The 25,926-nt window shown below is 38.1% G+C and overlaps 1 protein-coding gene across 1 annotated transcript in view; it reads left to right on the top strand.

Annotated features, from left to right (window-relative positions):
- Window positions 1-25,926, top strand: part of DCDC1 (doublecortin domain containing 1) — a 318,605-nt gene that overhangs the window by 25,803 nt on the left and 266,876 nt on the right. The window lies entirely within an intron of this gene.

Raw genomic sequence — 25,926 nt, 5'->3', positions numbered from 1 at the left:
TGCCAAATAAATTTATCATGTTCAGGGTGCCAATGGAGCTTGGATTTGTGTGTGTGTGTGGGGGGGAGAGAGAGAGAGAGAGAGAGATTTTTCTAAGCACAAAAAATGCTGCTGCAGAGATAAAACAGATGGTCATGTATTGAGCTTATTAAATGGACAAACAGAAAGAGCTAGCAAGAGTGTGGCAGCAAAGTCTGGTAGGGTTGTTTAATACAAAGACACTTAACAAATGTTTCCTCTAAAAGGACAGTGGGCATTTGACTACTCTAATGATTGATGAGGAGAATCACTACTATTGACTTAAAGAACTGAAGTGAAAACGAATATATGTGACTTTGCAATTGTCATCTACAATGCTTGTGGTATGTTTGTTCCTACTTGAGAAAAACCTGATATATACTTGCAGCAAGCTCATAGCAACATTTGAAGAAAGAGTGCAAGGCTTGGAACAGTGATTGGATATACTTCAGTTCATAAGAGAGGATGAAGATGTGTTAGACCAAAGGACTACAACAGGATCTGATAGAGGAGAAGCAGATCTTCATGAAGAAGAGAATCAAAGATATAAGCTCAGTGGATGAAACTGACAACCAAAATAAGGTGTAGAAGTTATTGTGGTCCTGGGAATTTGGATACAGCTTTCAGGCCTTTGCAGAAAACAAAAACAAAAAACCCAGAGTAAAGGAGGCATGGTTGAACAGGAGACTAGGAAAGTGAATTTCTATACAGTATTGGAGATGCAATGAAACTGAATATTAAAAGAGGATTACCAAAAAAAAAAAAAGTTATGGCATACTTTAACTCAGTACTGTGAACAACAGAATAAAAAAACTGTTGAGTGAACTTGTTGGCTTATGAAGGGTATTGTCTGCCAATAGCACAGATTAGGATGATAGAACAACTCTTGAGTATACATTCGTATGGAAGCAATAATTTTAAAAAACAGATTAAGGACTTTTAAACTGAAGGAGAAAGTGAAACAAAGGCTGTGGTAAAGCATATCAAACACTCAGTCAAAAATCAGAAAGATTTTTATTGTCTCATAAAGTTAATGGCCAAGCGATATACGCTAATATTCAGAATATAGGAACTAAACAAAATGAGCTTAAATTAACAGTATTAAGAAGACCATTTCAACTTACTAGATACAAATGAAACCTGGAGGGGTGAATCCTGTGGTTTGAATTAAAGGATCCAATTTGTTCAAAAGTGACAGAAGCAAGAGGAAAGAGGTGGAGTTGCTCTGTTTATTGAAAATAATCACACCTGCTCAGAAATTAAAATTAACTCAGTGATGATGTAAAGAGCATCTGGGTTAAAATATGTAGTGGAATGAATAAAAACAATAGTGTTAATAACTTTACTATCAACTAACCAATCAAAGAGAAAATGTAGTTGATGTTTTCCAGAAGCAAAGTACAGATCTTTCAAAGAGACATGTTGCAGTAGTGGTAAGGGACTTTTAATTACTCCAACATCTGTTGGGAACCTAAACTAGGATGTATGGGAGGATTTGTTGTTTTTTTAAAAGGAAATATTAAAATTACAATTGCAAACAATTCTAACAAATAAGAAGATAGCAGAAGAAACCAATGTGACTGCACAGATAGTTTAGTGAAAATTTGAAAATGGAAAAGAATACATAGGAAATAGAGAGAACCAGGTTACCAGAAAAGAGTATATAGAGGGAGAGAAACTGAATGGTATCAAAAACCTAAAATAATAAGCTGAGGTTGTCAAAAGATGCTAAGAATAGCCAAAAAGGCTTCTTCAGATGTATTCAAAATAAAGGAGAAAAGAATCAGCATACCACCTACTTAACTAAGACAGCAAAAGTTAATAAAGAAAAAGCAGAACTTGATTCCTACTTTGGTTTACTCTTCTCTAAAAGGCAATTGGCAGGATTGAAGACTCCAAGTTTACTTTGAGTGAGTTTAAATTGCCAGATTCAGATGAATTCCATTTTAGGATATTGTAGAAACTTGCTAATGGACTAACTTTTATAAGTTATCTCTGAGAATTCTTGGAAAATACATGAGGTACTGGATGACTATAGGAGAGCAAATGTTATTTCTCCTATGTTCTTTCATAGAAGGGAGAAAGAAGAATCTTGGGTCTAAACTAAGCTACACACTAATTGGTCTGACATCAGGACTTGTGAAGATTCTAGAACAGGTCAATTAAAAAATGGATCTGTAAGCATCTTGAAAACAATGCAGTGATTACCAGAAGTTAGCATAGAATCGTCAAAACAAGTTTTGCTAGACTAATGTTATTTCATTTTTTGACAGGATAATTTTCTTAGTAGATTGTAGGAATGCTATAGATTAATGGCTTGATTTCAGCAAAGTATTTGGCAAGTTAAGTGTGGGATGGATGGTATGACAATTAAATGGAGACATAGCTGATTCAAAAATTCAGAGTTCTCTCACCTATGGTTCCTCATCAATGTGGAAGAGAAGTACTGAGTAAGATACCACAATATTCAGTTCTTAGGCCATATACACTTCAATGTGTTTATTAATGGCGGAGATGCAGAGGTGGAGAGGGTGCTTATCTAATTTGCAAGTGGCACAAAATTGACTTGGATAGCTAATGTCCTAGAAGACAAAAATTAATCTTCATAGTGATCTTACTGAGTTAGAGCACAGGCTGAAAAAAAATGCAGTTTAATCAAGGGAAATCTAAAATCACTTAGGAAACACACCAAACAGATATGAAATCAGGTGCATTTGATTTATTGATTATTGAATAGTAGTTGATTACAAACAGAATATGAGTCAGCATGTGGCTATAAAAATGCGAATGCTTGTCTGTACATGGGTAATGTATAATGGTTGAATCATGGGAAGTTGGAATGCAGTAGAGATCCAGTTTCTCAGGAAGGAGGGAGTGCATTCCAAGAGGGGAAGAGGGGAGAAAAGAGGCAGCGTAGTCCAGAGCAGGAGCGTGGGAAGAAGAAGAGACTGAGTATAGCCACTCCCTAGAATCACCCTTATATCCATTAGGTTAACATAGTATAAATTTAGTTTGGCAAGATTCGGTTTATATGGTGTAAGCAATAAAGAACTGAACTTGATTGGATTGTTTCCCTGTTGTTCTTGGGCTGGGCCTGACAGAAGAAAACATTCCACTTTATTCTTTGTTGGTCAGACTATGTCTCAAGTATTAGAAGACCTGGCTCTGCCAACTTGCATGGGGAGAAAAGAGGGGCAACCAACCTGGGGGTGGCTAGCACCTTGAAGATGCTCCTATAGGTTAATATCCTTATCTACCAGCAGTACCTTGGAAGATATTATTTATGTATGAATGATTTTTACTGTATTTAATTAATATTTATTCTTGTTTTTACTTTAAACAGCCCAGAGTTTTTTCCTAGTAAGATGGGTGGTGACCAAATTTGAAATATAAATTAAATAAATAAATTATGTCCATTTCTGGACCTCAGACTTTAAGGAGGAGTCAGACAAATCAGAACAGGCTAAGAGAAGGGCAACAAAAATAATAAAAAGACTAGAATTAAATCCTCTAAAGAGAAGTTGAAGGAATGGAGAATTTTCAGCCTTGAGAAGAGAAGACTAGGGGATGTGACACCATTCTTGAAATACTTTAAAAGATGTCGTATAGAAGAACACCAAGAAAGCAGTAATCCTATAAGGCAGGATAGGAAATCATGGGTTACAGTAAGCCAGAGGTATTAGTTGAATACTAGAAAGGTTTCCTAATTCTAAGTACAATTTGACAGTGGAACCAGTTACCTAGTGATGTGGTAGCTTAAAGGGCTGAAGGAAAGACTGAAACCGATTGATCAATTCCAGAGGAATGGGTTCTTCATATTCTTCCCTTGTTTCTTTTACTGAATGAGGAAGTAGTTGCTATACTGTATTCTTTTGTAGGGAACTAATAGAACTAGTTTTCATTTATTTTCTTTTTTCAGTCAGATAGATAGATAGAGTCCTATACATGTTTTGACTGTGCTTTATGAGGCTTTCCTGAGTTCCAGTCCATTCATTTCTTAAACCTTTACAACACAAGCTTAAATGAAATTGGAATATTTTTGGATTATCTTTATCTTTTCTATATCTTTATCTTTTTTATAACTATGTACAGTTAAGGCTACAGTTTAATCATCGGCTTGTAAATCTTTTTGCAAATCTGGAGCTTGCAGAGAACACCTCTGTCAGTGTTCAGTATAATTGCTGCCAAGCTGGCCAATAGCTGAATGTCTTTTATGCCCATATACTCATTCCAATTTCAAGTCCATTCATTTGTAAACTAACAAAAATTACTTCATTCCGTGTTCACAAAAAGAATAACAACTTAAAAAAAACCACAACTACCTGGATTTCTCGTCACATACAGCATGGCTTTGTTTACATTTGTCAGGTAGTTTTCTGAGAGGTGATACTGAGAGAAGATGTATTGCAAAAAAACATAAATAATTGTTCTGAACATAGCAGCTACATGTGATATACTGAAGTCAAAAACCTTTCTAAATGCAGTGGGTGGCAGATGGGAAATATATGAGAATTATGTGTAATTAGTGACACACAAATATCCTCTATGAAGGTGGAGAAGAGAGGATTGATGGTAGATGAGTGTAGGATCCAGGATTCAAGGAGTATGGAGAATGGAACATGGCAAAGGAGGGCTGAAGAACCATTATATTACATCATCAGATCAGCCAAAAGAGAGGAATTTTGCTGATAGACTAAAAAGAAATTTAGAAGAGCTCATTAATTAATGTTAATGTAGCTAAAATAGCAGAACCCATGAACAATAGTGAGATATTATCTAGGTTAGAGGAACCTCACATTCTTCATTTTGGTCTCTGAGCATATGAGTGCAGAAACCCTCATCAGAATTCACTGTATAGTAACTGTAACATATAGCAGGAAGACCACCACTTTACACATCTGAATGCTTAGCTCCTATGTTCCCCTCAGTTTGTATATGAATGCTTTGAATGCTGCAGCAGGCCCATCTTTGGGATTGTACCACCTTTCAGTGAGTTTACTGGGTTTTTTTAATTACTTTTACCATTTTTCCCTCTTTCATCTTGCCCGATTCCCCCCTCCCACCCCCAAATAATAAACTAATTTTTCATTGGCTTAAAAATGCTAATGGTTGTAACATTAGTTTTCTCTGCCACAGTTACAGTTTAGGAATGCACCAACTTTAATAGTAAACAACCATTTATCTGTTGACATGTATTGTGCCTTCTTTGTTTCTCCTTGCCTGACTTCAAATGAGAAGTCATTTGAAGTCCGCAATGGTTGCATGAGGTTTTCTACCCAGAAACCCACAGCTAAGTAGCTCCACCTTAGCTTTTGGAAGACAGATGGGATACAAATCAATATGTATTTTTAATTTTTTTAAAAAAAAATATATGAAATAAGGCAGCAATATGCGAACTTGTTTTTTCAAACACTTCATAAGCTCAGATAACACAGTCATCAAATTACACTGCCATATTTTGCTGCACACACTGCTTAAACATTAAGTTCTTGATTCCCCAAATCTTGATCATTTGACATCCAATAATCTATCACATATACCAATGAGGAAGGCATCAGTGGTACTGGAGGAATTTAAAATTTTGCAAAATTACACAATATCCTTAGAAACACCACTTGTGGGAGAGAACCCCACCTCAAAAAAAAGTCAATGAAAACTGAATATCTTAATTGACTATGAAATGTGAATTGACTGCTGAGAAAGGGATGATTAGGCAGAGGGGGAAATAGAACGAGTGACTGAAAAGGAACCACACACCACTACTTTGGTTTTTTTAATTCTATCCTCTATCTGCAACTAATTATCCAGGATCATATGTAAACTACTGAGGCTCATAACATTTATTTATTATTTTATTTATTAAACCAATTTATATAGTTGCCCATCTCACCACAGGAAACTCTGGGCAGTGTACAGAGCTAAAAACAGTAAATTAAAACATTAAAAATATAAAAATAAAACAAAGAATAAAAGGATGTTAAAAATAGGGGAGCCACCTCACTAATTCCCCCATCCCTTGGGGTCCCAGGCCTGCTAGCATAACATTGCATTTAGTCTAGAAATTCAAGCTCCTCAGAGGATTACATTAGCTTGATATTTCTTATTACATCTCAGTGCCAGAAAGAAAATTTTAGCTGTTCTGGGTTGAAATGTGCCACATTTGTCTCTGGAGAGGGGACAGAGATCAATAATGCTACACTTCCAATTCAGTGTCCTGGTCCCACTCCAATCTGGATAGGGAAGCTGACCATTTTCATGTCATACTTGCTGGAGGGTTATATAATTCATGCCATGGCAAATGTTCTCAGCAATATACACCCCACTTTTTCATAATCCACAAGATAAATCTGTTTTCATGGTTGGCATTTTATAAGCAAGAACTAAGCCTTTAAGGGAGTCATCTTGGGCACTTGGAATTATTTTTGTGTCGTGTTTCTTTCAGTTACACATAGAGAAATAGCAGGTTTTATCTATATTAGGCCTTTGTTGGCAAAGTTCTTTCTAGTTGGAAACATATTTTTTCTGCTAATGTTCCTCTGTGTGTGTGTGTGTGTGTGTGTATATCAATCAAAGTTAAAAAGTGACTCTGGGCGGTTTACAGAATGTGTGTGTTTGTGTGTGTATCTAGTAGTAATGATATAGTGCTGAATATGTATACTCAGTTATCTCCTGGATTTGAGGCCACACATGAGAACAAAAATTGGGAAGCTAGAGGAGGAAGAGTAATAGGTCATAATCATTGAGAAACATAAGACTTCCTAAGTAGTTTGGCATGATAATACATACATATACATACATACATACATACATACATACATACATACATACATACATATACATATACAACATAAAATGTGTTAGATAGTTTGGGATAGATAGATAGATAGATAGATAGATAGATAGATAGATAGATAGATAGATAGATAGATATAAACATAAGACTTCTTGAGTCTCAGTCTTCTACTTAAGGAGTCTTATGTTTCTCAGTGATTTTGACCTATTATTCTTCCTCCTCTAGCTTCCCAATTTTTGTTCTCATATGTGGCCCTAAACCTGGGAGATAATTGAGTATACATATTGAGCATTATATCAATACTACTAGAGTATTACTGTGGGATTTTATTTTTAAATGTATTCAAATTAAATTGTTTTTGTATTCTGAAATCTCATAAATACATAGTTATTCAGAAATTTAGATGAAAAATATAATTTCCTTACTTTAAGGAAAGTAAGATTTAATTTGTTGTTGTTTAGTCGTTAAGTCGTGTCCGACTCTTCGTGACCCCATGAACCATATTGCGCCAGGCCTTCCTGTCCTTCACTGCCTCCCTGAGTTTGCTCAGTTTCATGCTCATTGCTTCACTGATGCTATCTAACCATCTCATCCTCTACCGTCCTCTTCTCCTTTTGCCTTCAATCTTTCCCAGCATCAGGGTCTTCTCCAAAGAGATCTCTCTTCGCATTAGGTGACCAAAATATCTGAGCTTGAGCTTCATTATCGATCCTTCCAATGAGCAATCAGGGTTGATTTCCTTTAAGATTGACTGGTTTGACCTCCTAGCAGTCCAGGGGATTCTCAAGAGTCTTCTCCAGCACCACAGTTCAAAGGCATCAATTCTTCAGCGCTCAGCCTTTTTTATGGTCCAGCTCTCACAGCCATACATTACTATTGGAAAAACCATAGCTTTGACTATGCGGATCTTTGTCGGCAAGGTGACGTCTCTGCTTTTTAATATGCTATCTAGGCTTGCCATAGCTTTCCTCCCAAGGAGCAAGCGTCTTTTAATTTCATGGCTGCAGTCTCCGTCTGCGGTGATCTTGGAACCCAAATAAATGAAGTCTGTTACTGCTTCCATTTCTACCCCTTATATTTGCCAGGAATTGATGGGTCCAGATGCCATGATCTTAGTTTTTTTAATGTTGAGTTTCAAGCCAGCTTTTGCACTCTCCTCTTTCACCCTCATCAAAAGGCTCTTTAGTTCTTCTTCACTTTCTGCCATTAGGGTGGTATCGTCCGCATATCTGAGGTTGTTGATGATTCTCCCTGCAATCTTAATTCCGGCTTGTGATTCTTCCAGCCTGGCATTTCTCATGATGTACTCTGCATATAGGTTAAATAAGCAGGGTGACAGTATACAGCCTTGTCGTACACCTTTCCCTATTTTGAACCAATCGGTTGTTCCATGACCGGTTCTGACTGTTGCTTCTTGGCCCGCATACAGATTTCTCAGGAGACAGGTAAGGTGGTCTGGTACTCCCATGTCTTTAAGAATTTGCCACAGTTTGTTGTGATCCACACAATCAAAGGCTTTTGCATAGTCAATGAAGCAGAAGTAGATATTTTTCTGGAACTCTTGTGCTTTCTCCATGATCCAGCGAATGTTGGCGATTTGATCTCTAGTTCCTCTGCCTCTTCGAAACCCAGCTTGTACATCCAGTAGTTCTCGGTTCATGTATTGCTGAAGCCTAGCTTGTAGGATTTTGAGCATAACCTTGCTAGCATGTGAAATGAGTGCAATTGTGCGATAGTTTGAGCATTCTTTGGCGTTGCCCTTCTTTGGAATTGGAACATAAACTGATCTTTTCCAATCCCGTGGCCACTGTTGCGTTTTCCAAACTTGCTGGCATATTGAGTGCAGCACTTTAACACCATCATCTTTTAGTATTTTAAATAACTCAGCTGGAATACTGTCATCTCCACTAGCCTTGTTGTTAGCAATGCTTCCTAAGGCCCACTTGACTTCACTCTCTAGGATGTCTGGCTCAAGGTCAGTGATCACACCAGCGTGGACATCAGGGACATTAAGATCTTTCTTGTATAGTTCTTCTGTGTATTCTTGCCACCTCTTCTTAATCTCTTCTGCTTCTGTTAGGTCCCTGCCTTTTTTGTCCTTTATCATGCCCATCTTTGCACTAAACGTTCCTTTCATATCTCCAATTTTCTTGTAGAGATCTCTAGTCTTCCCCATTCTATTGTTTTCCTCAATTTCTTTGCATTGTTCATTTAAGAAGGCCTTCTTATCTCTCCTTGCTATTCTCTGGAAATCTGCATTCAGTTGCTTATATCTTTCCCTTTCACCCTTGCTTTTCGCATTCCTTCTTTCCACAGCTATTTGTAAAGCCTCATCAGACAGCCATTTTGCTTTCTTGCATTTCTTTTTCTTTGGGATGGTTTTAGTTGCTGCCTCCTGTACAATGTTACGGACCTCCGTCCATAGTTCTTCAGGCACTCTGTCTACCAAATCTAATCCTCTAAATCTATTCATCACCTTCACTGTGTACTCACAAGGAATATGATCTAAGTCATACCTGAGTGGTCTAGTGGTTTTCCCTACATTCTTCAATTTAAGCCTAAATTTTGCAGTAAGAAGCTCATGATCTGAGCCACAGTCAGCTCCTGGTCTTGTTTTTGCTCTCTGTATAGAGCTTCTCCATCTTTGGCTGCAAAGTATATAATCAATCTGGTTTCGGTATTGACCATCTGGTGATGTCCATGTGTAGAGTCGTCTCTTGTGTTGTTGGAAAAGAGTGTTTGCTATGACTAGTTTGTTCTCTTGACAGAACTCTATTAGCCTTTGCCCTGCTTCATTTTGTACTCCAAGGCCAAACTTGCCTGTTATTCCGATTACTCCTTGACTTCCTACTTTAGCATTCCAATCCCCTATGATGAAAAGGACATCTTTTTTTGGTGCTAGTTCTAGAAGGTGTTGTAGGTCTTCATAGAAGCGGTCAACTTCAGCTTCTTCAGCATCAGTGGTTGGGGCATAGACTTGGATGATTGTGATATTGAATGGTTTGCCTTGGATACGCACTGAGATCATTCTGTCGTTTTTGAGGTTGTACCCCATTACTGCCTTTCCCACTCTCTTACTGACTATGAGTGCAACTCCATTTCTTCTAAGGGTTTCTTGTCCACAGTAGTAGATATAATGGTCACCTGCATTAAATTCACCCATTCCCGTCCATTTCAGTTCGCTGATTCCCAAGATGTCGATGTTCAATCTTGTCATCTCATGTTTGACCACATCCAGCTTGCCTTGGTTCATAGATCTTACATTCCAGGTACCTATACAATATTGTTCTTTACAGCATCGGACCTTCTTTTCGCTTCCAGATACATCCACAGCTGAACGTCCTTTCGGCTTTGGCCCAGCCGCTTCACTCTTTCTGGAGCTACTTGGAATTGCCCTCCGCTCTTCCCCAGTAGCATATTGGACACCTTCCGACCTGAGGGGCTCATCTTCCGGCGTCATATCTTTTAGCCTTTTAACATTGTCCATGGGGTTTTCTTGGCAAGGATACTGGAGTGGGTTGCCATTTCCTTCTCCAGTGGACCACATTTTGTCAGAACTCTCTGTCATGACCTGTCCGTCTTGGGTGGCCCTGCACGGTATAGCTCATGGCTTCACTGAGTTACGTAAGCCCCTTCGCCACGACAAGGCAGTGATCCATGAAGGGGAAGATTTAATATACTATCTTTAAAATAAAAGATAAAGTTGACCCCAGGTCAAGCTCAGTTCCTGGTGATTGCATTCATCATCTTCTTGGCAGCATAACAGAGGTAGTTAGCTACTGCTTCTTCCAGAATAATGTTTTGAATTTCCAGTTTAGCCAACATACTCTAAGATGAATTCACACCCGTATAATATTCCGTTATCCAAACCTTAATGCATGCATTCTTCCATTATAACTTATATTCTGATCTGAAATTTGATTCAGTTTATTCTCTTTGATTAGTTTACAGGGCATCCAGATGAGAAGCTGGTTAAGTAGTGTTTTCCATTCATACTTTCATTTAACAAAGTCTAATTTAGGGCAGTTATTGTTAGAAAATGGGTATAATCGTTTCTAAAGCAAATAGTGTAATTTGTAAACTAGTGAGTAGTTTGTGTACACTTTCAAATCTTCTGGTTAAAAATTGGATAAGTTTCATGAAAAGTTTGGCATGTTTTTGTCTACTTAATTTCAATGGTTTTACTGGATATAAAACTGTACAATTTCCTACTATGATCAGTAGGATTTAAAAAATGCTTTATTGTTTCTTTACTAAAGCCTGTCATATTCCAATTTTTTGCTTTTCTGTTCTGTGATTCTGGTTAACACCTTGCATAGTCAGCTAACATATGGTAGTAACTAGTCAAATCATAATCTAGGAAAAATACTAAAAGTAAACATAACTAGTTTTTCTACTTTGAAGCTTAAATCATAATGAAAGGGCTGTGGTTGTGTTTAAATTATAATGCTGGATTGTCTTTGTCTTTTCTGAGTTACCCAAACACATGGATTATATTAAGAGCAAAAGAGAATTGGATTATAAAGTTAAAAGCTATTTCTGCTTTTACATATATCAAAATGTTTATTTTCTAGTTTAACCTCCTTAGACTTTTTAATATAGAAAATAGGTTAAGTGATAAAAGTAGGAAAGAAGCATAAAGTCTATTGAAAAACTACTAAATGTCCTCTGCAAATGGGACCTATTCAGAATCAGTAAGCGTATGATGAGTGAAGTGGTTTTGAATATCGTCTTTAGAATCCATGCTGTTAGAAGGCCAGCCCTGAACATGGCAACTCTTATTTCCACACACAGTACCTCTTCACTCTCAATTTAACCTAAAAATCTGATGAACCCATTACTCCATACTTGATTTCATGGAACAAGGAATAGATATAGTTACAAATGATCAATCACAAGCCGTGAACCAAAGCAGTAAGGCATTAACAATTCACACCATTTTGGTCCACTTGCTCAAGCAGAAGATGTGCCAGCATATTTAATGGACAGCAACTTCACTCAGTTTTAGAAAAGACATGACTCATGGTGCATTTTAGAAATGAAGGGATTTCGTGCTTGTTAACCATCTGCACATCAGAGTTCAAAAACTTCTAAACAATTAATGTAACCAGGACCTCTTTATGAAGGATGAAAAATGAGTATATAAATTAGATTTACTCAGGTAGAGTAAAAAATGACCAAAGAAATGTTTCTTTCCCAATAAAGTCATGTACTGTTCAATGGAATTGCATAAATCAGCATCTTGTGAAGTAGTATGTAACACTGCAGACCCCACAGGCATCTGCCGTCAATTTAATGGGATCACTGAAGAAGGAAGGCAGCTGTGAAAGATTGCTTTAAGTACAGCAATCATGTGCTTGTCATTCTGTTCAATAGTGGAAAAATCCAAATTCGGATAGGCATCAGTATTTAAGAGAATGATTGCTAAAGCTTCTCTCATAAGTACCTTGGGGACAATAAGATTTGACATATAACATGTAAACAAAAGTACACAACAGCTGTTAGATTAGTTTTGTTTGAGTAAAATATGTCGGGATCATTTAATATAGCATGCATTCTCTCCATCACTCAGGCTGAGTCTGCAGACCACACTTTTGAATATTGTACACCAATAGCTGGGAGGACAGAGTTGTATTGCCATTACCAAAATAGCATGGAAAGAGTTTACTGAACTAACTATATCTCCTGACTACAAACGTCTATCGTAAACTTGAGAAATAATGGTACACATACACTTTATTTCAAAATTTCAGTCCCCAGGCAGTTTGAAAAATAAACAAACTCATCTTCATAAATGTAGCAGTCAAAGCATACAGTTACACTCAATGCACTCTGTGTCTTCCTTTTTTCATTTTCTTGGTTTGGAGCATGTCCTTCTATTTGTCTTCATTAACACCAAGAACAAATCTGAAGAAAATGGGCTTAAATTAATTTAATGACAACTGCTGAGGTTAGAGGTTCTTTCAGTTTTCAGAATTTTTTAAAAATTGGATATTTTCTGTCATGATTTTCCTTTAAGCATTTGTTTTATAATATAAATCATATCTTAATAAATTTTCTATTATTGTCCATGAGGAAAACCATGAACATATATAAATTGAACCTACAGGAGTGTAAAAACAAATTAGGGATTCAGCAACCAATTTTAATTTGCTTGTGGCAACTCCTAGCAAGGTGCTTACAAGTCTCTCTTACATGCATCCAACTAACAGAGATAATATCTGTGCAGCCAGCTGGTGAAAGAGATTATGATATTGCTTTCAAATAGTTTTATGAGTCATCATTATTAATAGGATAATTGTGATTGTTTATACTTTCAGCACTTTGTTTCCTTGTGATCTCATAATTTACAGACTCCCTAGCAACTGGGTGAGGATTTATTTTGCCCAATGTTTCATCATCTCCTCATTCCCTTTTAGTCCTCCCATGCCATGGCCTGCACTATTTAGTATAGCCTCTAATCCTGAAGGGAGAATTTGGGGAAACCCTGAAGGATGGTTGGTTCTTGGAAGCATGTTTGTTTTAAAGAAGCTATATCACAGTTTGTTACATTGGTGGTTAGATAAAAGCAAAACCAAACATTTATAAACTCCTTATGACTGCACTGGATAAGAAGAAAAGCGGAAGAAGTATGTACTGAAACTTCTTTGCACTCTTCTAAATCAGGAGTTGGCCACCTTTTTGGCTTATTAATGTTTTTAATTTTTTAGAATATGTTGTGGGTACTTGTGCAAAATGATAGCTGTAGTTTGCATGGTCAGTCACAAGATACTTACCAAAAGCTTAAGTACAAAAGTATTTAAATAAAGGTCAATTAGTCGTGTATTTAAGACTGATACGATAGAGGCCACAGTCTTACCATTAGAGGACTTAGAAGATGAATTCTAAGGAAGAACCTTCATCTCTCAACTTCTCATTAGACTGAAAAATGAGACAAGGACTCTTTAATAGGCACGTGCAAAACATACTGTTTCTGGAGATGTAATGCTTTGCACTTTCCTATTAACTAACCTGGACAGTTCCTCCAAAGAGGGTGGAGCTGATCATAGTATTGATCTTGGCTATTTATATAAGGCTTCATTTGGTCACAGTGCAGTAGAAACAAAATTATTTTGTTTTAATAGGGGAGAAGCACAGTCATCAGAATGCACTTTTTTTTTTTTTGTCTGCGCTCAGTCATTGCTGACCCTGCAGTGACTGCTTGGACGAGTCCTTGCAGTTTTCAAGGCAACTGTTTTCGGAGGTGGTTTGCCAGAGCCTCCTTCCTAGGGCAGAGCCCAGCTGGCGAGTGCAGGAGGCGGGATTTCCGTTGCTTCATGCCCTTTTCGGGCGCGCGCAGTTTTTCGCGCTTACCGGCAACTGCTCCCAATTCCTTTTTGCAAGGCGCCGCCAGCATTTTTCCTCCCACCGGAGTGAGAGTACCCATTTATCTACTCACGTGAGTTTTCGAACTGTTGGGTTTTACAGGAACTGGGGAGGAAACAGGAGCTCACCCTGTTTAACGCGAAGGCTAGACTCGAACCGCTGAAGCGTCGACCATTTCTGGCCAGCAACTTTCAGCGTCATTAAGCCGCTGCGCCACCGCGTCTCCTCAGAATGCACTTAGAACTCTCCAAAGTTCTATTTCTACTGTTTCTGTCTTTCTTCACCCTACATACTCTCTTGTATTGAAAGACTCCAGCTTGATTTTTCCTGCCACACCCAATCTCTCCTGTACGTTTCAAGTAGCCAGAAATAAGAGATCAATTTACAATGCCTTTGTCTTTTTTTTTTTTTTCCTGGGTGGATGGTCCTACTTCCAAACATAAAAAACACTTATGAAGTCTAATTGAAAACTAAAGCTGTTAATGGAAATAAAGCTGGTGCTAGAAGGTGGTGGTTCGCTTTGCAGCATGCTAGCTTATAAACATCAAGGAAAATATCTGAAGGCCCACTGGTGCCTGTGGGTTCCACATTTCCTAACTCTGCTCTATACTATGATCTTTTGTGACAGTCAGATTGGGCCAATGCCAAAATAATTATACAAAGCATATTGGTTTTTCCTATTCCAAAATTGCTTTCATTTCTAAACATTTACTTTGAAACAGATTTCACTGATTTCAGCAAACTTTGCTTCTATATAAGAGTGCTAAGAATTTACCTTTTGGCTCCATAGAGTGTTTAAAGAATAATATATGAATTATTATTACAGAGATACCACAAATAATATATTTTGTATAAAGTTTGACTGGAGTGTGAGATTTCAGCCTTTTTGCCTCCCACAAGACTCTAGGATTTCCCACTACCTAATCTTGGTTATTGAGCCAAGATATATGAAAATACAACTTTTATCACTGTGTAATTAATGCCTGTTTCATCTGCCACCTCATAATCAAGCTTCTGGAGCTCAAGACAGTGCAAGATGCTTCATTCTAATTTCATACCTTTAATCTCTCCTCTTGTTAGACATATTCTTTACCCACTGATAGCCCAGTATATTAGAAGTCCCATGCAGATAATATTAAAAAGACAGACTTCAGTAAAATACTTTCAGCCTGGCTTCTCTACTCAATCTGATCTGTTTTGGAGAGAGGAAGTTACTCTTTCAGGGTCCCATGACATTTAGAATTTCAGAGACAAAAGGTAGCCAAAGAAGCTCCACACACATCTGGATGATACTAATTATCTGACCATTCATTTGGGTTTTCAGCTGGCATATGGTAGAGAAATTGCTTTGTTTTCCTTAGTGGATGACCTATGATGGAAACTGAATGGGAAGAGCATGGGCCTACTACTCTTCCTCAAATACTTGATACCAGGAAGTGTTGTCAGGTTATTCATCTGGATTGTCTGGCACAATTAGATTATGGACACACTATTAAGTCCATAAAATGATGTTGGAAAATTACTGTTTGATATCCAGACTGATGAAGTATAGTATCCCCACAGGATTCCCTCTTGCCCACCCATCTGCTGATTTGTATCTATGTGAAACTGCTGAGGCGGGTTCTTTTGGAGTAGGGTGACAGCAGTACACAGTAGGAATATGGAATGCTTTGATTGGGTTTGGAAAAGGTACCTTAGAACATGGCACCTGCTGTGACTCAATATAGAAGTTGCACCTGTTTCCAGGATTGCATGGCTGCAGCAGAAGTCTCTGCAACAGCCGTGTGATCTAGAAAATGATAGTTTTAATGATTTGTAGACAGGTTATAGGTTTATGCTCTCATGCATCTCGATCCACCTCTTCTGAAGCAGCATACGGTCCTTGTATGCAGACAGCACACGGTCCTTGTATGCAGACAGCACACAGCTCTGCTACTCCTTCCCATCCAACTGATACTCTTGAGTGTTGCATAAGTTCAGTAACATGCTGGATGAGGGAGATTAATCTGAAATTAAATCCAGATAAGGTGGAACATTTGGTAACTAGGAGATTGGATTTCAGAATCAACTCATTTTAAATGTTGCACCCCTTGGAAGAGCAGATCAAGGTCAGAATTTTCCTTGATCTTTAGCTGCCAATGAATTTTCAAGTGGGGGCTATGACAGGAAGCCATGCACTTAAGTATAGTGCACCAACTGTGATACTGAGCTTATTGGATTTGGTGACAACTTTTTCACTATTGCAATATACTGTGATGTTTTGAAGGTGGCAAATCAAAGGCAGTGCAGGGCACCTTCCCCCAGATGATATTCCAGCAGCAGGAGAGAACTAAGAGAGAGGGGCTGGATAAGTTGAAGGACAAGTCTGAGGGAGTCTCAGAGCCCTATCCTAGGAATATCTCCCTTTGTCAGGGGGACAGTATTAGGAATATTTTTAATGCAAGGCTAAGTTAATATTGATGGAATATAGATACTTTGTAGGAGTAACTGAACCTATTTAAAAACCATTTTGAAGTTATTTAATGAAATTCAATTTGTTCCCTTCTTTCTATGTTAACCAAGTGTCTTCCCTGCATTCCACCCTGTTACATTACCTTAGAAATTTTATTAAAATTTTACATAGATAAAAGCTAGTTAATAGAAAACTAAAAAAAATATACAGAGAGAGAGAGAGAGAGAGAGAGAGAAAAGAAAGACATATAAAAAGTGACTCCCCCTCCTGCCAAACAAGTATAAACATTTACAGTAACTTAAGACGTTCTCTATTATTACAAAAAACAAAAACAAAACAAACAAAAAACCCTCAAACCCTCTACTTCCCATTTGTCATTCCTTAATAATAGCCAAATTATAAAAAAAATCATCAATCAACCTTACACAACAAAAGCAGTAAGTGTACCAGTAATAATAACCGATATGTTTTAACCTTAAACAAATCCATTATGCATTTTAATTATAACTTTCTCTAATAAGTAAAACATGAAAGATTTATCCCCATAGGCATAAAAATATCAACAACAGTAACATATATATCTTAGACTAAATCAAATAGGTCCCTTTTACCTTCAAACCTATAACTTTCTCTAACAAATAGAACATTGAAAGTTTATCCCCATCTGAAAAAATCTTTAAATCCTCATCATACAATCCTGGTCATAATAAAAGATTCCAGTAGTAACACCCCAGAATCACAGCTTATACAATTTAACCCTGATCAAGTAAGTCCACTTTGAATTCCTTTTTCTTCTTTTTAAGAGGCTTAATCTTCAGTCACTTCTTTGAATAAAGTCGCACATAATAATCTCTTGTCATTTTCTCCATGTTTTCATACTTCTCTTCTGTGGATCCAAAATAAGATGAGTCTCAGAGTCATTCTTCTGATTTATAATCTGAATATCCCCTTTAATTGTTAAAACATCATCTAACATAACTTGTAGGTTCCATGCAGCTTCTTTCTCCATGACACTCTTACAGTCAAACATTTTAAAGTCCATTTTCAAATCCACAACATCTTCTTCTGTGTTTTCCATATCTCCTTTATAGTCTGACAGTTTTTAAAAGTCCATTTTAATATCCCTATTCAAATCAGAAGAGTCTCTGTTTTATCCAATACAATCTTTTGTTTTTCTATAACCTCTGTTAACTCCACTTTAGGAGTATCAAAAAGTTTTAAAATAAGTCCAGAACAGATTGTTCTCAAACTGACTTAAATTCTTCTGTAGTAAGATAATGTTCCTCCATTATGTTAGTAAATATCTTCTCCTTTAATTGCTCTCTGGTTCCCTCTAGTTAACCTTCAAAGCCCAAGCTTATCTTTTGTTTCTTTTCAGAGTCAAACTTTCCCATATTAAGGTTTCTTACAGTTAATTCCAAAATCTTCAGCTCTATTTTTATAAGATTTAAAACAGTCTATAAAAACTATTCTTTCAAATCCATCTGGCCCCTTAACTGTCCACAATCAAGAGTCTAAACTCCCTTTTGCTGTTTCAAAAATTTGTGTTTTTTTCTTTTTAATCTTTAAATCTTCTTTCTTCAAGGATAGAAAAAAATTCTCCTGGTGTGCAGCAATCTTTCAGAAGCTTTTTAATTCCAAATGAACTGTTAGTAAAGAGTTTCCTTTGTCAATTAAAAGAGGAAGTGTATGCAAATCTAGTGTTCTTCTGAAGGCTCTGAGCTGCGGCTTGGGCTCAATGTTTCCCACAGTTCCCACAATGCTTAACCTGCTGGAGACTGCTAATTTGTGATCTCTTTGTGAACTCTTCACATGGAGCTTCTGTAAGGAATACTTGTGAGTGATCATTTTCTTTGTCCAGAGATGGTTCCAAAGAGCCAGATCCTTCGTTGGCTCCTTTTAACTGCCACAGCCATCAGCTCCACAAAAATGGAGCCATCTTCAATCTTCCATTACTTCCCCAGAAGCCACATTACCTTAGAAATTTAAAGAATTTCTGAACCAGAAAAGGGGTTTAGTGGTGGCAGCAGAACAAAAAAAGATAAAGGAAAAACCCACAAGAAGGAGAGTTTGTGACATGGATTCTACACAGAGATACACTTTAAAAAATATCTGGAACTTGCAATTCATGCAAAATGTGGCAGGCTACTAACTAGTGAAAAGGACAAGCAACGTAGAATCTGCAATGCTTTGTGTAGGTTAGAAGTTTTATTTATTTTCACATGTGTCAAGACTAGATAAAAGCAAGCAATTGGATGAAGCAAAAAAATGTCAGGTATGCCTGTAGGCAAAGATTCTTAAATTTTATAGTGCTAAAATAAAATGCATTTGTATGATACAAACACAACACACACACACACACACGTACACACATACAGAATAAAAGTAATTATTTCACTGGGGTTAGGATTGGGCAAGAAATAAATACCACTTAAATTATTTACTTCTAATCTGTTGTTGTTGTTCAGTCGTTAAGTCGTGTCCGACTCTTTGTGGCCCCATGAACCATATCACGCCAGGCCTTCCTGTCCTTCACTGCCTCCCTGAGTTTGCTCAGTTTCAGGCTCATTGCTTCAGTGATGCTATCTAACCATCTCATCCTCTGCCATCCTCTTCTCCTTTTGCCTTCAATCTTTCCCAGCATCAGGGTCTTTTCCAAGGAGTCCTCTCTTCGCATTAGGTGACCAAAGTATCTGAGCTTGAGCTTCATTATCAATACTTCCAATGAGAAATCAGGGTTGATTTCCTTTAAGATTGACTGGTTTGACCTCCTAGCAGTCCAGGGGACTCTTAAGAGTCTTTTCCAGCACCACAGTTCAAAGGCATCAATTCTTCGGCGCTCAGCCTTCTTTATGGTCCAGCTCTCACAGCCATACATTACTACTGGAAAAACCATAGCTTTGACTATGCGGATCTTTGTCGGCAAGGTGATGTCTCTACTTTTTAATATGCTGCCTAGGTTTGCCATAGCTTTCCTCCCAAGGAGCAAGCGTCTTTTAATTTCATGGCTGCAGTCTCCGTCTGCGGTGATCTTGGAACCCAAATAAATGAAGTCTGTTACTGCTTCCATTTCTACCCCTTCTATTTGCCAGGAACTGATGGGTCCAGATGCCATGATCTTAGTTTTTTTAATGTTGAGTTTCAAGCCAGCTTTCGCACTCTCCTCTTTCACCCTCATCAAGAGGCTCTTTAGTTCTTCTTCACTTTCTGCCATTAGGGTGTTATCATCTGCATATCTGAGGTTGTTGATGTTTCTCCCTGCAATCTTAATTCCGGCTTGTGATTCTTCCAGCCTGGCGTTTCTCATGATGTACTCTGCATATAGGTTAAATAAGCAGGGTGACAGTATACAGCCTTGTCGTACTCCTTTCCCTATTTTGAACCAATCGGTTGTTCCATGACCGGTTCTAACTGTTGCTTCTTGGCCTGCACACAGATTTCTCAGGAGATAGGTAAGATGGTCTGGTACCCCCATCTCTTTAAGACTTTGCCACAGTTTGTTGTGATCCACACAATCGAAGGCTTTTGCATAGTCAATGAAGCAGAAGTAGATGTTTTTCTGGAACTCTCGTGCTTTCTCCATGATCCAGCGAATGTTGGCAATTTGATCTCTAGTTCCTCTGCCTCTTCGAAACCCAGCTTGTATATCCAGTAGTTCTTGGTTCACATACCTAGCACATTCAGCACATACTGCTGAAGCCTAGCTTGTAGGATTTTGAGCATAACCTTGCTAGCATGTGAAATGAGTGCAATTGTGCGATAGTTTGAGCATTCTTTGGCATTGCCCTTCTTTGGAATTGGAACGTAAACTGACGTTTTTCAATCCTGTGGCCACTGTTGCATTTTCCAAACTTGCTGGCATATTGAGTGCAGCACTTTAACAGCATCATCTTTTAGTATTTTAAATAACTCAGCTGGAATACTGTCATCTCCACTAGCTTTGTTGTTAGTAATGCTTCTTAAGGCCCACTTGACTTCACTCTCTAGGATGTCTGGCTCAAGGTCAGTGACCACACCAGCATGGACATCAGGGACATTAAGATCTTTCTTGTATAGTTCTTCTGTGTATTCTTGCCACCTCTTCTTAATCTCTTCTGCTTCTGTTACGTCCCTGCCTTTTTTGTCCTTTATCATGCCCATCTTTGCACTAAACGTTCCTTTCATATCTCCAATTTTCTTGAAGAGATCTCTAGTCTTCCCCATTCTATTGTTTTCCTCGATTTCTTTGCATTGTTCATTTAAGAAGGCCTTCTTATCTCTCCTTGCTATTCTCTGGAAATCTGTATTCAGTTGCTTATATCTTTCCCTTTCACCCTTGCTTTTTGCATTCCTTCTTTCCACAGCTATTTGTAAAGCCTCATCAGACAGCCATTTTGCTTTCTTGCATTTCTTTTTCTTTGGGATGGTTTTAGTTGCTGCCTCCTGTGCAATGTTACGGACCTCTGTCCATAGTTCTTCAGGCACTTTGTCTACCAGATCTAATCCTCTAAATCTATTCATCACCTTCACTGTGTACTCACAGGGAATATGATCTAAGTCATACCTGAGTGGTCTAGTGGTTTTCCCTACGTTCTTCAATTTAAACCTAAATTTTGCAGTAAGAAGCTCATGATCTGAGCCACAGTCAGCTCCTGGTCTTGTTTTTGCTTTCTGTATAGAGCTTCTCCATCTTTGGCTGCAAAGTATATAATCAATCTGGTTTTGGTATTGACCATCTGGTGATGTCCATGTGTAGAGTCGTCTCTTGTGTTGTTGGAAAAGAGTGTTTGCTATGACTAGCTTGTTCTCTTGACAGAACTCTATTAGCCTTTGCCCTGCTTCATTTTGTACTCCAAGGCCAAACTTGCCTGTTATTCTGATTTGTCCTTGACTTCCTACTTTAGCATTCCAATCCCCTGTGATGAAAAGGACATCTTTTTTTGGTGCTAGTTCTAGAAGGTGTTCTAGGTCTTCATAGAACCAGTCAACTTCAGCTTCTTCGGCATCAGTGGTTGGGACATAGACTTGGATTACTGTGATGTTGAATGGTTTGCCTTGGATTCGCACTGAGATCATTCTGTCGTTTTGGAGGTTGTACCCCATTACTGCCTTTCCGACTCTCTTATTGACTATGAGTGCTACTCCATTTCTTCTAAGGGTTTCTTGCCCATAGTAGTAGATATAATGGTCACCTGCATTAAATTCACCCATTCCTGTCCATTTCAATTCGCTGATTCCCAAGATGTCGATGTTCAATCTTGTCATCTCATGTTTGACCACATCCAGCTTGCCTTGGTTCATAGATCTTACATTCCAGATATCTATACAAAATTGTTCTTTACAGCATTGGACCTTCTTTTTGCTTCCAGATACATCCACAGCTGAACATCCTTTCGGCTTTGGCCCAGCCGCTTCACTCTTTCTGGAGCTACTTGGAATTGCCCTCCGCTCTTCCCCAGTAGCATATTGGACACCTTCCGACCTGAGGGGCTCATCTTCCGGCGTCATATCTTTTAGCCTTTTGACATTGTCCATGGGGTTTTCTTGGCATGACCTGTCCGTCTTGGGTGGCCCTGCACGGTATAACTCATGGCTTCACTGAGTTACGCAAGCCCCTTCACCATGACAAGGCAGTGATCCATGAAGGGGACTTCTAATCTATATAGCAAATAAAACAATATAGAACCTTATAAATTCATCAAATCATTTCATTGGAAATAAGAGACCTCTCCTCCAGTATTTTTAATAGGAGGATGAAACTCTATACTTTTGCTTAAGTCCTGAAATCTGGGTTTCATCTTGAATATACTGACTCTTATTCACCACAGTTAGGGATGAAAAAAAAGAATATTTTCTTGCCTTGATTTAGTTCTTGTAGACTCCTCTTTAAATGCTGTGACTTGCTTTCAGTCACAGGCATCTGCAGCTAGCCAGAATGATGCCAAAATCAGGAAATGTGCATTGGAATGTCACAATGGAAGCCACAAGTTTCCTTCTTGTATTATAACATCATGTTAGTGTGTAAGGAATGGGACTTGTGGCACAATACTCATCTCACAATTTGCCCATTCCCTATGGATACCCATGATTTTGGTGCTCTCTTTCCAAGCACAGAACTACATTGTATTGTAGCCCTCTTGAGTGTTGCAGTCCACATTTAGGATTACAGTAGTCTATGCTCTTATGCACAGGACTAATCATAGTGCATTCTGCTTCTACAAAATACCACCAGCAATTGTAGGAGTCCCTGGATTTTATTTTTACCCTCCCATTACATTTTCCAACAGTCTCAGACTGACAATTATAGATTCATAGGGACTTAGAGGACCTAACTTTTAATTTTCCAGTTTAGAAACCTCACAGCCTGCAGGACAGCAAGCATACAATCCTTATACCTCACAACACGTGCTGTCTCCTGCATTGCCTTACAAATATAGTAATGTGTTTGAAATGGTACAGATTCTGCTCTTCCCCTGTTGCCCCAATTTTGAGACTGTATTATAAATCTCATTCATGGAGCTCAGATTCCTGCAACATATCACTACCTATTGTCTAATAATAGTAACAACAACAACAACAGCACATTAAAGTTGTATGCCTGACTCCCAATGTCTCTTGGTGTACAGAGTTGCCCTGTCTAAAACATATTGATGAGAACTTAGAGAAAAGCTGTATCCATTACTTCTCCCCTCCTACATTTTCTGTCAAGAAGGATGCTGTCAAGCGTAGTCCACAATTCCTGGCTCCAAAATTCTAATTGTTAGGAATCAGTACTCTCTTCCCCTGATTTCTGAGCTCTTGGAACAAAAAACTCACATCGTTACCACATTAGATCTCAGGGGAGCTTACAGTATGATTTTCATGAAAGAGGAGCCTAGCTACCTTTGATATTTGTTATGGGAAGTTTGAATCTACAGTCTTTGGATTGGTTTCAAGTCTCTCACTTTTCACAAAATTTATGAATCATATTTTTGAATGATTTCTTTGGTTGCTTATTTGGATAATCTGTCTGAAGATTAATCTCTGAAGACCCTGCACATTACACAGAATAGATGTGCTTAGTCCTCCATCACCTTCATGACTACATGAAGTGCTAAGCTAGAAAAAAGTCCCTTTGATCTCCCTGTATTTGACCATTTGCAATACTGCATTCAGCTGAAGTATGATATATTCTGGCTTTGGAGTTCTCCTGCACCATTAGGGATATGTACCACTTTCTGGGCTTTGCCAGTTTTTGCTGTAAATTTGTTCCTAAATTTGCTGCACTAATCACACCATCGACTCATCTTACCAAGAAGGGATTCATTCTAGGTGCAATTTGGACACCCAAAGGTCTTTCTTGGCCCAAAACAGCCATTCACCCGTCACTTCACCCTGTATCATATGAATCACATGCACTCCTTTGTGATTCAGACCAATGTTTCTGGTTTTGTTTTGGATGGTTGTGTCATTTACAATGCACTCCTGAGTTTGATATCAGCATGCTCCCCTAGGCTTTCTTTACCCAGGCAATTTCTCCCAGCCAATGAAATTATGTGTTTTTAAAAAGAAGCTTTTGGCCATCAAAAAAGCCACTGAGCATTGGCACCATCTCTTCAAAGGTATGGATGATTCTACCAACATCTGAACTGACCATAAGAGTCTGGAATGCTTACAAATGCTACTGATAGACTCACACAGTTTCAGATCAGATGAGCACAATTTTTCTCCTAAAATCTCCTGTATTTTTAGTTTGAAGAACAAGCAGATGGATAACTTATCAAGTACATTAGAATGCTTCTTGCCCTACAGCTGTCCTCCACATCCATTTTGCACTTGGAAAACTTTGTGCTGATACCAGGTCTGCTTTGTGAGAGTTTTGGGGCTGGTAAGAAGACTCCTTAACTGATCAAATCCATCCTATAGCAACAGTAGGACTGTAATATACTGGCTTGGATAGATGACTTTCAGGGAGGTTTATCTTCCTCTTTTCCTAGAAAAAAATGCATCATGATGACTAGGTTTACCTTTACTGACTGCATGAGAGATTTTGTTTCTGGGACCATGTTGGCAAACCAAACCAAGTGGTCCCTCCAGAAATTCCTGACTTATTCTGTTGAGAGTGTCTTCTTTCACTTGGAAAACACGATCTCTCTATAGAGGTCTTAAAAGAATTTGGTGTGGAAACAATAAGATCAAGAAAGCCTTCTGCCAACAAATACGGAAAAGCAGTTTGGCCCCAAAACTGGAGAAGTTCTACCTATTGTATATTCCAAACTGTAAAAGGGAAATTTAAAAGAATGTTCTAATTACAAGTCATGTTGAAGATCCTTCAGAAGAAATTAGAGCCATATATGAAAAAAGAAGTGGCAATTGAGCAGACAGGCATTAGAAAGAACAGGGGAACATGAGATATAGCTAATATATGGTGGATGATGGAAACAGCAACAGTATATTTTTTAAAGTTGTTTTAAATCTTCGTTTTGTTTTTACTTGTTGCATACTTTTTGTTTGAGTACCTTGATGGAAACCACCTATTGTTCTGAAGCTCTGTATTCTGCTGTAATGAATGTCAGTCCTGCCCACTCAGAACATTGTGGCCTGATGCACAGGAAGAATGAGAGTGAGATCAAGGACATGACACTGGCCTGCAGTAACTGAGGAAATGATCTACTTGCAAAGTCTCTACACCACTATCCTCCTGTATCAGACACCTCTGTAGAGTGTTTCTCATCTTCAGGGAACATGTCTGAAAAAGAGTGGTATTGGTTACCTCTCATAACAAGAAGTAAAAGGAACAAAGATTCTGGAAAAAAAATGACACACTGTATATACCATTTAGAGGATATTTACTGTGAAAACTAGCTAGCTCAAAATCAGTCCATCAATCCAAGACTGAGAATTCTTTTTAAAAGAATTCTGGTTCCCTCTATCACTGAACAATATTGTCCTTTTATTTCTCCCACTTATTTAAAATCAATGAAAAATGTAAATCTGAGCATATGCAGAGTTCATTTATCACAGCAGCCTTTCCTCTCCCTACACCTCCCCCCTTATCTCTCACTTTTCTCTCACTGAAGTTTCTGCATGTTAAGATTTAATATTCCTACTGTTAACAAACTACGTCAAAGGAATTTCTTCCCCTGAACGCTTGTATTCACATCTCATTTCCCCTCCAGCAAGCCTTTGCACAACTGTATTCTCCTATTCCCTTCCTTTGTCCACTGCTAGTGATAGGCAGGCTGTCCTTTTCCCTGTTTCCTGAACTTAATTTGCTCATAGCCTATCAGAATTTAGTGCAAGGATTCTGAAGTTAATCAGTGCAGCTGGAAGAAAAGGA

Source organism: Python bivittatus, unplaced genomic scaffold, assembly GCF_059951505.1.
Source record: "Python bivittatus isolate LINGU-HERP-01145 unplaced genomic scaffold, Pbiv_v1 ctg000480_np1212, whole genome shotgun sequence".
Lineage (NCBI taxonomy): Eukaryota > Metazoa > Chordata > Lepidosauria > Squamata > Pythonidae > Python > Python bivittatus.
This window is presented reverse-complemented; position numbering and strand designations above follow the sequence as displayed.